This window comes from Diabrotica virgifera, chromosome 10, assembly GCF_917563875.1.
Source record: "Diabrotica virgifera virgifera chromosome 10, PGI_DIABVI_V3a".
In the NCBI taxonomy this organism is placed as follows: Eukaryota; Metazoa; Arthropoda; class Insecta; order Coleoptera; family Chrysomelidae; genus Diabrotica; species Diabrotica virgifera.
This window is the reverse complement of record NC_065452.1, coordinates 90,123,065-90,140,798: the sequence shown is the minus strand read 5'-3', so window position 1 is coordinate 90,140,798 and position 17,734 is coordinate 90,123,065. Positions and strand designations below refer to the sequence as shown.

The following is a 17,734-nucleotide window of genomic DNA, read 5'->3' as shown; positions in this document are numbered from 1 at the left end:
AAATGGGAGAAGTTAAAGCTTTAAACACTGAGTTCTGGCGGTGAATTTTTCCTAAAAAAATATGCAGAGCTTGGAGAAAAGATTCTCTGAAATACTTAATTTGTCATCGGAAGAGGCCATTATATCCGCAATTGTTCATCCTAAATTTAAATTGCGTTGGTATAATGTCTTAAAAAATGCAGAATTTTCGATGGACGTTTTGAAAAAGATAGTAATGAATGCTGCTGAAAAACTAACTTATTTTGATTATTGCGAAGAACTAGATACGTGAGATTCAAGTGATACCACCCCAGATGGCTTTTTCGATTTCAATGAAATAGAGTATTCATCGAAACAAGACACAAGAAACCAATCTCATCATGCAGTCTCTATCGTCTGAAAATGAAATAATCAAAACATCCAAAATACAACTAGAACTTGTTAAATTTCTAGAAGGCAAAAAAAGTTTCCTATAATTAAAAAAGTTTTTCTAAAATATAATAGAGCCTGGATAATAAAATATGCAAAATGCATGTGCATATACATGCAGCATATTTGTGGATTTTTTCTAAATGCATAGGCTATTCATATTAAATATGATTTTACTGGATTAAGGGAATATTGCGGCATGCTTTGATGTATTATGAATAGAAAATATCGCATAAATAAAATAGTTAATATATAAATTATTCATTATCTAACTCCCTTCTCCTTGGTCAACTAAGTAAGAAAGAATAAGGTAGGTAATATTTATCTTTATATCTTTATATAAATTTATATTTATCTAGAGATAATTATTTATATTTAATTAATTTTCATTTAATTTGTTTGTCTAAAGAGTTTTTCTTTGTGTTCCTTTCAAAACTAAAAAACAAAGTGGCGCCCATTCGGCTTTACATTGCTTCATTATTTTTTTTTTCAATAAGTCCTAGTTTAGCTCTAGTAGCTATTTTCTCTTTTTTATTCTTTGTATCTTTCTATCTATTATCTTCTATATTTATGTCTTTATCATCTATTTCCCAGCTAATAAGAAAATATAAAGAACCACTCCCACATATCTAACCGATGCTGAGCAACGGAGCCTTTGTTAATCCCATATGTGTTGACAACTTCTTCTTTTTTCCCCTTAATTGTCACATCGTGCCTATGAGGTCGTTGCTCGTGACTTCCTGCCATCTTCCTTGATGATTATATCCACAGATTTCATTCCTACGTCCTTGTGGAGGTCACTGTTTGCCATGTATCAAGGAGTATCTACAACGTTTTTCAGTATCAGATGCGACTGCATCTAGATCATTAGCAAAGGCCAACAATAGTAGTATTGATCCTCGATCCTTTGTGATCTTTAAGAGATGCTATCGGATTTTTTAATTATTAAAGTGTTGGTCTTGGTTTCTCCACATCTGCAGAATGGAATGTAATATCTGCTTTCTCCTTCTCACTTTCAATATTAATAAAGTCCCAAAGTATTCCTTCCACCGTTAGACGATTTCTGTTTCTATCATTATTAGTTCACCTACCTCATTTCTCATAGCTTACCTTACCTCAATAGTTCCACCTTGTCTGAATGTCTTCACTTCCCTAAAGAATTTTCATACTTGATTCCTCTCGCCACTTATGTCCATTTCTCGTATTCTATGCAGCTCCTCTTTTTAGTTCTGAGTAGCCGCCTTGTCTGTGCTCTTGTTCTGTGAAGATCTGCTTTGATCTCATTTGCAGGGTTTTGTAACATTTTCAATCTTGTGTGAGTTTTTTATTTCCAGAATTTCCTCGCATTGTTTGTCAAAATTGTCAAATCACATCTCAGAGATTGGAGATTCTTAATGAATCACCCTGTATAGACCAAGGGAGCGAGTGGGCTTATGTTTTCATACGCCGGTTATATTTTATGACACACTATTGTTAAACAACTACTAAATACGACTAGAAGGTGCTGATGTAATTAGAATGCATTGGCTTATACTCAACTAATTTAGTGACAAATCTGTCGTTTTTTTGTCGCTACCAACGCAAATGATGGATATAAATTAGTAAAAATGGTGGGCTTGTTAGCTAATTAGTCGCCTTGTAATTATGGTAAAATGTAGGCTAGGGAAGGATTTACAGTTAAAAAGAGGTGTGAAAGAATTTTTTTGGTTAGCTATCTTGGGAACAATACGTTTGGGAATCCTTTTTTAGTTGTATAAGTAAATCTGGTCTAAAACAAATAAATTTACAGGTTTTTAATTTGTATGTTTTTGTGGTCGACCAATGATAATAACTTATAAAGATTAAAACCCACTTATACAAAATTAATATAGCCGTAGGCTTTTATTCTAGATTTCATAAAGTATTATAAAGTAGATTATCTATTATAAGGAAGGCAGTAATTAAAATCAAGCAGAACAGATAAGAGAAATTAGCAAAAAAAGCCTTTTTCATGACACTCTTTCATGCAGGTCTCTAACAATTGCTTTTGATAAATTGGGTGATAACAATATGTAATAAACAAAATATGCAACCGATTAGACCTCAGATTGTACTTAATTGATTGTATATAAATAAACAATATATAGAGATGGGCACATCCCGAGATAGGTTGATTTTAAATTTTAATTTCTTGATAATGAGATTTTTAATGTGATAATGTAATCGATGATTTTTTTTAAATGGGAATAGGGGTCGTGTGGTAGCTCATTTGAAAGGCTGTTCAATTCTATATTCAGTAATATAAACATTACCATCATTATTTGTACAGGATGGCCAAAAAAGTAATTTTTGAATTAAATTAATTGAGGAAAATAGAAGACTGTATGTAATTTATTTAACTCTTTTTTTTTCTTGGGTTTGTATGACTGCGGACCTTAGGGTCCATTCGCCCATCTAAATTTATTTAACTCAAAATACATCTTACTGCTGTCAGAAAATAAAGAAAAAATGTTTATTTGGCAGACAAACATTGCTTTTCACTTACATTAAATGTTTAAACTGCCAAGAGGCAGGTGGAAGGCAGTTTGACATTTAATTTAAGCGAAAATCAATGCTTATTTGTGAAATAAACATTTTTGTCTATTTTCTGCTAGCGGTAAAATGTATTTTTAGTTAAATAAATTATACAGGGTGTTTCATTAATAATTGTCCATATAGTAACTGGAGAAACCTTAGCACAAAATACGAAGATTTAACCTAAAACACTTAAATAAAATGTGGTTCCTTACTGAGTTACAGGGTGTTTTATCTAAAAATTTCAAAACAATTTTTGCTTAGCATTTTAAAACTATTTGACGTATCCTTTTCATACTTGGCAGAAAGTGCGACTACTAGACACCTTACTAAATTATGGTAAACAAACGTTTCTAGCTACTACCAGAGGCGTACGACAGGGGATAGTGGCTGGTTGACCCTTCCCAAATTCTACGCAACTGACGAAATTGCTATTTTAGTGTTATTTTTTGATTTTGCAATACTTTTTATGTAAACAATATACTCTTCATTTGTAACGATAAAATGATTAGTTTTCGAGATATTTGAAATTAAAAATGAAGCGACACAATACACTGATCAAAATAACCGTGTCGTTTCATTTTTAACTTCAAATATCTCGAAAACTAATGACTTTATCGTTACGAATGAAGAATATATTATTTTCATAGAAAGTATTGAGCAATCCAAAAATTGAACTAAAATAGCAATTTCGCCAGTGGCGTAGAATTTGGAAAGGGTTAACCATTCACTTTCCCCCGTCGTACGCGTCTGGTAATACCCATAAACGTTTGTCTAACATAATTTAGTAGTTTCTACAGTACCTATACTTACTGCCAAGTATGAAAAGGATACGTCGAGTAGTTTTAAAATTGCGAGCAAAAATTATTATTAAATTTTTAGGTAAAACACCCTGTAACTCAGTAAGGAACCACATTTTATTAAAGTGTTTTAGGTTAAATCTTCGTATTTTGTGCTAAGGTTTCACGAGTTACTATATGGACAATTATTAATGAAACACCCTGTATACATTGTTCTTTTTGCTTCAATTAACTCAAAAAATTTTGTTGGCCACCCTGTATAAATAATGATGTTATTGTTTATATTATCGAATAGAGAATTGAACAACCTTTTAAATGAGCTATCATACGACCCCTATTCCGATTTAAAAAAATCATCGATTATGTCATCACGCCCACATGGATGACGTCACTAGTATGATATATATGCCAAAAAATTATAATTTAAAAATAAAACTAGACCTGTTTCGGGATTTATCTTCAAAATTGCCCATTCTTGAAAAAGTTAATTTATTCCATAAGTTTGCTCCTCACTATATAAACAATGTAAGATCGCTATTTGATTTTAAATACTAAAGGTGAGGACAGGTAAAGTATATGCAAAATGACACAATTTTACCAGTGGTGTAGCTAGGACCCCACAGGGGCCCCATATCAAAGTTTGTCGCGGGACCCTTTTCCACGACTGATATGGAATGGTGCTAAAAAATGTTTAACAAAAGAAGCAAAAACGCTTGTATGGAATAGAATGGGAATATGCTTTGTTGTCACAGAAAATTTTACAATTTTATGGACAAAGCTTACAAAGAGTCGGAAAAAAAAACAATAGCAAATACAGTTTACTGAAATTACATAAATCGTCAATATTATCACAAAATAAAAGATAATTATAGGTTTGTTCTAGCATCACGTTCAAACGGTTTGAAACCATCAGCGAATAGCGGACCAGCGCGAGTAGAGGGGATAGCACTGGTGACTGTATTATGTTCCCTCACTGACCAACTGTTTTCTGACGGTTTCTTGACTGTTTGCTAGAACAAACCTATTATAAAATAAAACAAAACAATCTATTGCAAAATTTAAATAAATTGCAAATTACATAATACAACCTTAGGAACTCTGTAATAAGTTCTGCATATAACATCCAAATATAGATAATAATAATAAACCTAGTAATCTCTACGAAAAATAGATTTGAATTGTTGAGACTCATTGTTTGAAAACATATTCAGTTTTTCAAACCAAGGATGAATGGACATTGGAAATGAGCTTACACACAGAAGCTCTGTTCTTATGGTATAACGGCGAGCGGACGACAAGTAGATATACCTAAATACAATTTATAGATAAAGAACAGATTATACGAAAATATACACAAACAATACACACTGTTACAAATATTAAAAAGCGATTACAAAAATTGCAACTTGGCATTATACATTATACAATGTCTCACACACAGCCAACGGTGAGTGGACAATGAAAGGTAGCTTGAAAACAAAAAAAGCTCTGTTGTTACGGAATAACGGGGAGCAGCAGGGAATATCAAATAGATAAATATAATTTATAGATAGATAAAGAATCCATTACACGAAAATGTCGATAACCAAACAATATACACTGTGCTAATAGTGAAATAATTGTTCAATTTTTTTAAATGGAATTTTATGTCGACATGCCACGTTGGTGCCCCTGAATGTCGGGGGCCCCGTATAATTATTGCAAAAATAGTTTCAAAAGTTGATATTTTACAAAATTGTTTAGTAAATTTGCTAAAAATACACAAAATACTTTAATTTTGCGTGAGAATAGAGACAATGTTTTTTATATATGGCTATAAAAATTTCAAGAAATCTCAGTTAACAGTTATTGAGTCTACATGAATTCTGAAAGCACCAACTTGAAGACAAAAGGTTATTTTATCAAATTAAATTATTTAACAATTAAAAAGTTTATGTTAAATATTATGGAATAGGTTTACATAAGTACTGTGATTTTAAGTTTATAAACATTTAAAATAACTACGCATCACTAACTGATGCATCAACATGTAAGAAGTTATTGTGTTTATTCGAAATGTTGGCATTTTTACACGGATTAAAAGAATAAAATGTACTACAACCCTTAAAACCCGAACTAGCCCTTTATTCTCTCTAGATTTTACTACATACATATTTCAAATACTGAATTCATCACTTCAACTTTATAAAAGTCACAATATCTTCGTTTCTAATTAACGTAAATTGATTTTTTTTTAATTTGGGGTACATCATTGCACAGATCATAAAAATTCCATTGGTTAATTTTTGAATTGTTTATTTAAAAATTTTTTTAATGTTTAAAAAGCTTTTTTTTATTTTTTATAAAAGTTTCTAGGATAAAAACTAAGCGAGTTACGCTCAAAATAAAGTTGTCCCCTTTTTTGGTAAAAAATCGTGAAAATCTCCCTCTATTTAGTACCTCAAATAAAATGAATCGTTAACGCTTTACCATTTACTTTATATATGTATTGTTTTTATTATCTGTAAGTTTCACCAGTTTAAAGTTCTTATGTTTGAAAACAATTTCGTTTTATAGTAGAAAAAAGTTTTTTTATTTTGGAACCTACCCTTTTTTCAAAATAACTTAAAAAGTATTAGTGATACAAAAGATCTCAAAGAGTAAATAAATGCAGGTTTTGCTTTTATAAATATTATGGTTTTATTTTGTTTTTCTTTAAGACAAAAATTGGTTAAGATATGGCTGTTCAAAATTTGCATACACTCGATTTTTGCATGATTAGTGACTCGTTCCAACCGTTTCAACTGGAACCTTTTCACAAATAAGCACTTTGAACCAATGAAACTTACAAATTATCTAAAAAAAGTTTAGTAATTTGTAAAGCAGTAATGATTAGTTTTATTTGGGGTGCAAACTAGGGGGAGATTTGCACGATTTTTTTTACCAAAACAAAGGATTAACTTTATTTTAAGCGTAACTCACTTAGTTTTGATTCTGGACACTTTTATAAAAAATAAAAATAAAGCATTTTTTTTTTAATCACAAGCACTTTAAAAGTTTCAATGAGTTTTTCTCGAAAAGTGCTTCATTTTTTTTGGATATTTTAAGTTATAGCAATATTCGATTTGGAATTTGACGAATAAGAAGAATTTTTCATAAGTAGAGTTGGACAAGTTTGACTTGAATGTTTGAACTTGACTTGAGTTTGACTTAATTTCAAGTCAAACTCAAGTCAATCCTTCTGACAATAATTCAAGTCAAGTCAAACTGGTCAATCGTACAGGTTTGAAAATTCAAACTGTTTGTCAAACTAGTTTGAAAAAGTTTGAAAAATAATTATTTCGTAGAGATATACTTTTTTGTTGAGATAGACATGTTAGTTGCCAATTAAGATAAGAAATTTAATAATATAATGAGTTCCATATAAAAGTAACTTGATATAGGAAGCGATTATAGTCAAAACAGGGTAATAAATTTCTTAAAAATGATTGCTGTGTGCTTAGAATTGCTTGCAAGTTTCGTTTTATCGATATCACTGTTTTATATGTTTATTTCAGTGTTATTACTAGATTAAAACAAAGAATTCCTTGAATGGTTTTTTTTATCATAACAAGTGTAATTTAGTCTACTTTAACAAAAATTTATGAAGGAACAACAAAATATAATATTTTTAATAGAGTAGGTTTAATGCATTTTTTGCGACTTTTCAATTTCGTTTTAAAGAATTAGTTCAATATCTGTCATTTGATAACGCTGTTCTTTATTTTTACATATTATGCACTTTGCAATTTTCATTGTTTTGAAATCACCTGCCGCAACATCAAATAAATCAGTATATTTATTTTTCTTAACTATTAATACTGCTTCGACTACAGATTCTTTCTCTTAATTTTTTTAGTGGGAATACCTTCAAAATCAGACTCAATTTGTTCTGGTACTTATTCTGAGCCGAAAAATATCCAGGTTCAGATATTATCTCACAAAAAACACACTTCAAAACGAACGTAATAAACAAGCCAAACATTGACGTATATTTAAATATGAACTATAAACTAACGGAGCAGGCGGATATCTACGGGGGGGGGGGGACTTCTTTCGGCCCTCGGTAATAACGTAATCTTTCATAAATTTTTCAAAAATACAGGATTCGAAACAAATGAATATCTACATTTAAGACAAATTGAAAATTTTGACAGGCGACATTTTGCACCCTTCCCCTTAACGAGAACTCGGAGTAACAAATTATTCCTGGTCGAAAGTCAAACTATCCGTGTAGATTCATTTCTTCATATTACAAGTTGTAAGACTCCCCGTTTAGTAATTCCTAAGTTCTTTATATCTTGAATGTACTAATCTGGTTACTGCGGTTAGTTTTTTTAAGTGAACTTTTTTATTAAATATAATATATTAGATTATAAACCTGGTACATTCCAGGTCAAATCACTCAAACAAAACTGTTGGATCTCAGATTTGTCTGAAACTTAGTGTATAGCTTCTGCTTAATTCTTCTTTTTTTCTCTCAAAATACCATATTAAGCGATTTTACAGTGATTTAGTATTTATTTAAACAAATTTGCATTTTTTATTGTAAAATATCAATAGAAAAAATAATGTTTTAATAGTAGGGACTCAAAAGTTCATTATAACGCATTATAACAAGTTATTTTAATTAAAAACAAGTTTTTGATCCAATTTTTGACGGCAGAAAAAAATTATAATAAAAGAAATTATAGGAAATCATATTTTCAACAATTTTAGTCCTTACTCTTTTTGTCGAAAATGCAAATTTGTTTAAATAAACACCAAAATGGCGGAGATATTGAGCAAAAACGGTTCTCCTTTAAAATCAAGATGGCGGCTAACGTAACGGCGGAATTCATTCGCGATTTTAAATTTACACAACTATAGACCCCCTAAAGATTAAAAAAATAGAATCTTGCTTGGGTAGCTCGGCATGCAAGATCAAAAATGCTAACCCGACTGGACTATATATAATTTTGACTCTGATATTATTGCATGTAACTTTTCTTGTATGGTAAAACTACATAAAATCTTCGAAACACTTAAAGTCCTGTGCTTTGGCTATGTGTGGGCAAATTTTCAGCCAAATCGAAGAGCTTATATTTTGGGAATTGAGGAACATGTAAAAACAGTATTTTAACGTTTTCTACACTAAAATTTGATCAAAAGCTTGTTTTAAATAAAAAAACTTGTTATAATGCCTAATATTCACATTTTTGAGTTCCTTCTAAATTAAAACATTGTTTTTTCCATTGATATGTTACGATAAAAAAATGCAAATTTGTTTAAATAAACACCAAATTACACTACACCAAATTAGTTTGAGAAAAAAAAAGAAGAAGAAGAAACCGGTTTGACCATCAATTGTCTTATTTTTACCCCTCCCCCCCCCCAGGCAAATTTCTAGATCCGCCATTGGCAGAGTAGCAGGGAGAATTGGAAACAAACACGTTGCCCAATATATGATATTCAAACTTCAAACTGTTTGAAGAAGTTTGATTTCAAGTCAAACCTAAAGATATCGAAATCAAGTCAAGTCAAACTTTTTTACAAAAAAAGTTTGGTTTTCAAGTCAAGTCAAGTTTGCTGAATAAAATCAAACTAGTTTGACTTGATGCATCTCTATTCATAAGCTACAACTTTGCTTTTACTGGGTCGATAGACATCAATTTTTTATAAGCTACATTTTTGCTAAGAATATTTTTTCGATCAAATACTTACTTTTTGAGTTATTTGCGAAAAACCGCCTGAAAACGTGGTTTTCTTGTTGAATAAACATTTTCAGTCGCAAATAACTTAAAAAGTATTGACTTGACCATTTCGGGGGTGACACTGAAAATTACCCGATATCTCCGTATTTCACATTCATTTACTAGACTATAACACACAAGTGGTGTTTAGTAACTTTTTAATGGGGCCCCATTTCCAATTCTGCGGGAGGGCCCCGACGGAATTTGTTTCGCCACTGACTGCCGAGATCATGAGTCTTTTAAAGAGCCTGCGATATCAAAAGTAATAAAAGCATCAAAATTGAGATGGTTTGGACATTTAAAAGGAATTAAAGAAGAAAGGAAACCAAAAATATCAATAAATACAGAGATGGGTAACAAAACAAGAGTACGTTGATTACCAAGAAAGAGATAGTTAGATGAAGCAGAAAACGACCTTAAAGAGAAAGGTGTTAGAAATTGGAAACAACAGAATAACGACCGTAAAGAATGAAGAGCAATTGTCAGTCTATGAGCCTAAAAGGCCTGCGTTATCACTATATACAGTGCGCTGAAATAAGTGTTACCCCCTTTATTAACTTATTTATTTTTAGCACATAAGCAAAACGCTTGGACAGGTCGGTTTTTAAAATAATCATAGTATATTATAGCATCAATGTTTCTAATTTTACGCGTTCCCTCTTCAGGTGACAGCCATAACTTTGATTTTTTTAAATAGGAAAGTACATCATGTGATACATCATTTAAAAGATTTTGAAATGCTGATTATAAAAATGTATAATACCTTCCATTTGAGAGCGTAGGCGTAAAATGTCGGTCGAATTATTTTTAAACGCATTAATTTTTTTCGAATTCTGAGAAAACTAATAAGTATATTTTGAAAATTTAAACACCGAATGAAAGATTGCATTATTACGGAGGGCTGAAAGTCCCTTAGACTAAACAAAAAATTTCTTTTGAATAATATATTTTTTTTTTTTTTTTATTTAGCTTAAATGCCTCGACAGCTAAGGCCATTGGCATGGTACAGTTAATTTAAACAATTATTACACATTACAAGATAACAAAAATTCTTAATAGTACAAAAAAATAAGAATTAGATATTACTTAGCTATTAAACTTTATTTTATTAAATAGATTAATGTCTTTCACGAGTATTATACCCTTTATGATGTCTTCAAACGACGTCTTCATGTTGTGGTTTCTGTTGTTCATACATTTGGCAGGCGGTTCAAATATGGTTTACTGAAAGGGTTGTGTTGCACTTTGATATTATTTATTAAATTTTATTAAAGAGATTAATGTCTTTCAGGAATTGTAGCACTTTGGAGAATTCAGTTGTATCGTTTAGGATATCTTGAAGCGACGTTTTCATGTTGTGTTTTCTGGCATATCTGGTGTACATTTGGCAGTCTGTTAAAATATGGCTTACTGTAAGGGTTGTATTGCACTTTTGACATGTTGGACGTTCATTATTGGTGGACATTAAGTGTCCATGTGTCAGTCTTGTGTGACCGATTCTAAGTCTTCTTATTACCCTTGATTCGTTGCGGGTGAGGTGGTTAAGACTTGGCCGAGTAATAAGTGTAGGTTGAATTCTGTGTAAGGCTGTGTCACAGTTATCCCAACGAGTTTGCCAAGATTGTAGGATTGACTTTTTGAACTTGGATTTAAGGTCTTTACTTATTTGGATTGTTGTTTGGGTTATTTGGCTAATAGATGAAGTAACCGCCTCTTTAGCATGGTGATCAGCAGTTTCGTTACCGTCAAGGCCAATATGCGATGGGAGCCAGATAAGTGAGACCCTTGTTTCTTGAGCATGAAGAGATTGGTATATATCGTGTATATTCTGAACTAGTGGATGATCAGTAAACATTGATTTTAATGAGAATATGGAGGAAAGCGAATCGGTACAAATTGCTACATTTTTGAATGATGTGGAGATGGATTTAAAGGCTTGGAGAATGCTATACAGCTCTCCCGTGTGAATACTGCATGATGAAGGCAACCGAGAGGAACTTATAAGATCTTTCAAAGTAGTAACTGCGCATCCTACACCACAAGAATTTTTGGAAGCATCAGTATAAAGTATTAAATCAAAAGATGTTCTGTCTAGTATTTCTAGGAATGCTTTCTTTATAAGAGCAGGGGGTGTGTCATGTTTGTTGTAAATGGTAAGGGATGTGTTAAATAAAGGGAGGTGTTTGGTCCAGGGAGGAGTGACTGGAGAAGGGATGGGCAGGGTGAGAGATAGGTCTGTGTTCTTTAATAGACGGCCTAGTGATATTGGAAAAGGCTCTATGACTCTTTGAGAGGGGTTGCTAATGGAGTAGTCGGGTATAGAGGTGGTAAGATGGTAAATAGGGTTAGTAGGATTACTTGACGTAGTGGAAGCATATGATAGAAGTAGATGTTGTCTTCGAAGGGAGAGAGGGGGCTCGTTACTTTCGCAGTAAAGACTATCCTGCGGGCTAGAGCGAAAAGCTCCGAGGCATAGACGAAGAGCAGTATTATGAACAGAATCTAATAGCTTTAGGTCATTTTTGGAGGCAGACATGTAGATAAAGCAGCCGTAATCTATTTTGGAACGTATCAGAGATCTGTATACTGTAAGAAGTACATTCTCATGAGCACCCCAACAAAAGTGTGAAAGAGTTTTTATTAGATTCAGTTGCTGAAGGCAGTAGCCTTTAGTAGTATTTATGTGATGTTTCCAGTTTAGTCGAGAATCAAAAATCATTCCCAGAATTCTACAATTATCCACTACAGGTACGGGGTTGTTGTTGATTGAGATTAGTGGGGTAGAAGAGGTGGCTTTTCTACTGAATTTAATAATTTTAGATTTGTTTGGAGATAAGCATAATCCTAGGTCTTGAATTTTGTTTTGAAGGAGGTCAACTGAAAGCTGTAACAGTTGACAGGAGGTCTTAACGTTTTTGCCATGGCAATATATAATAAGATCATCGGCGTATTGAACGTATTGAACAGGCTTGGGGAAGTTATTGCATATGTCATTTATAGCAAGAATAAAAAGGGTAGGGCTAATAACAGAACCTTGAGGTACTCCGTGTCGCTGAGAACATATTCTAGAGGACTTACCATTAACAGATACTTTAAAGGATCTGGATTGTAGAAATTTTTCTATAAAGTGAAAAATATTTCCGTTAAGGTTACAATGACGTAATTTGTTTAATATGGATTTTCTAGAGATTGTATCATAGGCACTATCAATGTCAAAAATAGCTGCGACCATATCTTGTTGACCGTTGAGTGCTGTTGCTATGTGGGTTTGTAGAAGGGCAAGGTTGTCCCTAGTGGATCGATTACGTCGAAATCCGGATTGAAAATTTGAAATTTGATAATATTTTTCCAAAAACCATAGTAGTCTTTTATTAATCATTTTCTCAAGAAGTTTACAGGAAGTGTTAGTAAGAGAAATAGGACGATAAGATTTTGCTAATGAGGAGGATTGATCCTTTTTCCTTATCGGAATAATGGTAGAGTCACACCATTTAGTTGGGAATTGTTGGGAATTCCATACAAGGTTATAAAAATCCAGTAGTTTGCAAAGGGAGATATCGGAGAGGTTTTTTATGAAAATGTATGGGATTTTATCAGGACCAGCTGCATGGCTTCTACAAGAGGATAAGGCTAATTTTAGTTCATGTAGGGTAAAAGGTTCATTTACATATATGATATCAAGAGGGTCAATAGAATTATTTATAAGGGGAGGGACAAGAGAGGAATTAGATGTAGAATAGGAATTTTTATTTTTAAATTTTTCTTCAAAGTGAAGGGCGAAAGCGTTTGAAATTGATTGGCTATCACAGATGACTTTGTCGTCTATGATAAGATTAGGAACCTTATTACTAGATTTGCGACCCTGTATATGTTTTATTTGGTTCCAGGCCTGACCAGGGCAGGTATGGATTGTTAAGTTTGAGACGTAATTTTGCCAGGAAGTTTTTTTGCTTTGTTTTATGATATATTTGGCTTTGGCTTTAAGTTTTTTGTGGAGTATAAGATTGGCCGGGGTGTTATTGTGGCGCAATTTGTTTAGAGCGGATTTGGATTTGCGGACAGCTTCATCGCATGCTGAATTCCACCAAGGGACTGTTTTGCGGGTGAAAGATGATGTTTTTTTACCAACATACTTGTTAGCCGTTGTAATTATACAGTCAGTTATTTGTTTAAGAGCGATGTTTGCGTCTGTATGGAAAGTTTGAGTAGAGAGGATGTTTTCCGTTTCAATTGTGTATCTTGGCCAGTCAGCAAATTTTAGATTCCAGTAATTGCGGATAGGATGTTCCTGATTAGAGAATGAAGATATTATGATGGGAAAATGATTACTGTCGTGCAGATCATCGCAAGTGTTCCAGGAAAGAAAGGGTGCTGATTTATGGTCACATATGGTAAGATCTATAGCGGAAAAGGTATTGGATGATAAGTTAAAGTGAGTGTGTGAGGACGTATTTAAAAGACAAGAACCAGACACACTTAAAACGTTTTCAACAATTTTACCTCTTCCAAATGTACGAATGGAGCCCCACATGGTGTTATGAGCATTAAAGTCGCCAGTAAGTATGAAAGGTTGTGGAAGCTGAAAGATTAGATCAACTAATTCTTCTTCTTTTAATTTATAGTCTGGAGGAATATACAAACTACATATAGTGAGTTTGGTTGGACACCAAGCAGTTATTGCTACCGCTTCGAGATTAGTGGTAAGAGGTAGAAGAGAGGAGTATATATCGCTTGAGGCAAATATCGATGCACCGCCACTAGCTCTAGAACAGTTAGTACGAATGCGATGATACCCTTCAAAATTTTTAAGTCGACCACAGTGATTTTGTTTAAAATTAGTCTCTTGAAAACCGATAAATTCAGGATTGTGGATTGTAATAAGTTTTTGTATTCTTTCTATGCGAGGATAGAATCCATCGCAGTTCCATTGGAGAATGGTGAACGTTATATTAAAAAAGAAGGTTAATGTAAGGACGAGTCAGTAGAGTAGCATTCGTCAGTAGTAGGATCTCCAGAGAATGTGTAAGAGTCGGGGTCTAGTTTGTATTTAATTTTGTTCTGAAGACGAGTTAGACGGTTTTTTAAGGAACGTTCATTGGAAGCATTATATAGCTTATTTAAATCTTGTAGAAGAGAGGGAATGTCTGAAGTAAATTTGTATGCTTCCGCTAAAGGGTCAGAGTTACCGAAAGTATTTTCAAGAAAGGCAATTAGCTGCGTCTCTTGAAGGGAGAATGAGGTGTCAGCTTTAGCATATAAATTTTGAATGGTAGAGCGAGTTATATCACTTATTATTTGATTTCCATGTTCTTTTGACTTAGATTTTTTGGTTTTCTTTTTAGGTTGTTGATGAATAACTTGAGATGTATTGGTTTCAGAGTGATCTCGATTATTTGGATCGGAAAGATTTTCTGGTAAGCTAGGGGTTGGAGTTTCTAGACGGCTATCGTTGGAGTGAGGTCTTTTGTCACCGGGTTCCGGTGATTGTGTAGATATAGACGTGACGGGAAGGTTCTGAGAGTCGTCAGTAAAATTTTGAACATTGTTGGCACTTTCAGTATGAGAAATGTGAGAGATATGATCAATAGTTTTTTCAATCGGTTGAGAGGAAATAGGATTGGATATGTTGGGGCAGGAGTCGGCAGTGTGATTTGGCTGTTTACAAAGGAAGCATTCCAATTTATCTGTTGATATAAATATTCTTTGTGGGATATTTTCATGAACAATTAGAACCGACGTTTGAAGGGAAAAGTCTTCTCGTTCCGGAATTATATAAGTTACCCTTCGGAAGCTCATAATGTGTGCATATTCATCGTCAGTTGTACCACATCTGACATGAGTGAGAGGTGTAATAGTCTTTAATCCAAGATCAGAGAGAGCTTTTTCGATAACAGCATGTGGGATAGAAGGGCTAACATTAGACACTAAAATTCTTTTTGATGGGGATACAAGTCTGCGAATAGGGATAATTTGAGAGTTAATTGAAATATTTTGAGTGGTTTTTAATAGATTATCTACTTGCTCAGAAGAAGATAAATATATACAAATACGACCATAGGCAACGCCTGATGCAAAATGGATATTTTTGGGTGTAACAATTGTGCCGATTGCCTTAATGTAATCAAAAATGACAGTGTTGGGAGCGGAGGGCATTATGATAGCTTGGTCACGGGAAGGAGTAGTGGGTGGAGGAGCTTTTGTGAGAGTAGCAGCTGCATAAGATCGTTGATTTTTGTTTTTAGATGGAGATGGGTTTTGAGGTGGTAGAAAAGAAGTAGATTGAGATTCATTTTTGGAGGTTAAATCAGAGGTGACGTGAGATTGATTAGACATATTGCGATTCTGGATGCCAAAATCGCAACACTTGAAAATAAAATAAAAATAAAGGTATTAAATTTACAGATATTATACCAATACCTGCTCAACAAAAAGTCTACTTACTGATTTTCTAGTTGTTAATTACCATACACTAATCACCACTTTAACAAAAACATGTCCCATTTGAATTTAAATAAAACACGTCTGTTTGCAAAGACGGCCAACTCGTGAATGAAAATAATATATTTGAAATTAAAAATCAGACTAAATTTTCTCTTTTTTCACCCATGTGACTTATTAAAATAAACATTATAGAAGTTCTATGGCCCACGATAATATTGCAATATTTCATTCTGCGTTTAAATTTTTCAAAAGTACTTATTAGTTTTCTCAGGATTCGAAAAAAATGAATGCATTTAAAAATAATTCGACCGAAATTTTGCGCCTACGCTCTCAAATAGGATTAAAGTAATATACATTTTTGTAATCAGTATTTCCAAAGCTTTTAAATGTGGTGGCACATGATGTACTTTCTCATTTAAAAAAATCAAAGTTATGCCGGTCATCTGAAGAGGTATCGCGTAAAGTTTGAAACATTGATGCTATAATATACATACTATGATTATTTTAAAAATCGACATGCCCGAGCGTTTTGCTTATGTGCTTATAGGTAAGGGGGTAACACTTATTCCAGCGCACTGTATAAATATAATATGTTTCTTTTTATATGGACAATGTAAAATTTAACATTTTTTAAGTAAGTATAGTATTTTAGTTTTTGCGCTTTGCCAACAAGGTTACATTTTTTCTTATTTTCTGGAACATAATTCATGTAGATCAGTTACTTTTTTGTGTTATGCTGTCTCAAACTGTTTGTTACTTTACATTTATTTGCTATTTTCTAATCTGTAAAAAGTCAACTGTCAAGTCGACGTTTGACATCGCATTGGAAATCGAAACGTGAAGACAAATGTAAAATGTGTTTATCATTTCAATAAATTATTGTGGTTTAATTACATATAAAATAATATTTAAAGGAAGTTATGTCATTCATACACCAATGTTGAGGTTCTCAATATCTATTATTTTAAATTAATTTTTAATCTAATGTTAAAGTTATTATAAATATTAAAAAGTTTTTATATTGTGAAACCCTGTAATACAGAAATGTACTCGATAAAATCATTAACATATTATGCACTGCTTACCTTACACAAAAATAATTTCACTAATGATCCCTAAATTATTGACTTCACACAAATTTAGTTTTTTTTATCGGCTTGAAATATATTTTTAACAATTTACTTAATCTAAATTATGAATTTTATAAACAAACTAAGCGCGTTGCTTTTGTAAACTACCAAATTATATATTATCAACGTTAGTCAGTCTACAAATATTATTTTTAAATATAGCAAAATCAATTTCTGATAAAAACAACGAGATTCCAGTTTTCAAATGAACGTATCATTTATTCTATTTTTATTCAATACAATTCATATGAATAAAACTATGTTAATATCAAATTATTTAGTCCTTTGTAGTGAAATCAATAATAAGAATGAAATCTGAAAAGTTAATTAAAAAAATCCTAATAAATGTGGGAATAAAGGAAGTACACGAATTGATACAACTAGGAAAAAAATTACAAGACCAAAAAATTATTAAATAAATAAACCGAATGATAAAAGGATTCCTAAAAATTCCATTTTGCGTCTTAAAAGAATACAAGAAATGGACTATTATCATTATCATTTTTGAATCGGGTTGGGCTTCCCTAATTACTTTATCGATACGTCCTTCCTAAGGGTAAGAACAGAACAAGTGGGTCGAGGTGGAGGTGTAGGTCGCGGTGGATGCTACTAGTTAAGCCGCGGTCGATGTCGACAGCACATAGCAAGGAGG

The 17,734-nt window shown here is 32.5% G+C and overlaps 1 protein-coding gene across 1 annotated transcript in view; it reads right to left on the bottom strand.

Annotated features, from left to right (window-relative positions):
* Window positions 1-17,118, bottom strand: part of LOC114337902 (semaphorin-1A) — a 606,142-nt gene extending 589,024 nt beyond the window's left edge. Inside the window, exon 1 of the mRNA XM_050641275.1 lies at window positions 17,038-17,118. The gene's annotated coding sequence lies outside the window, so the exon portion shown is untranslated. The remainder of the gene's footprint in view (window positions 1-17,037) is intronic.
* Between the last annotated feature and the right edge of the window lie 616 nt (window positions 17,119-17,734).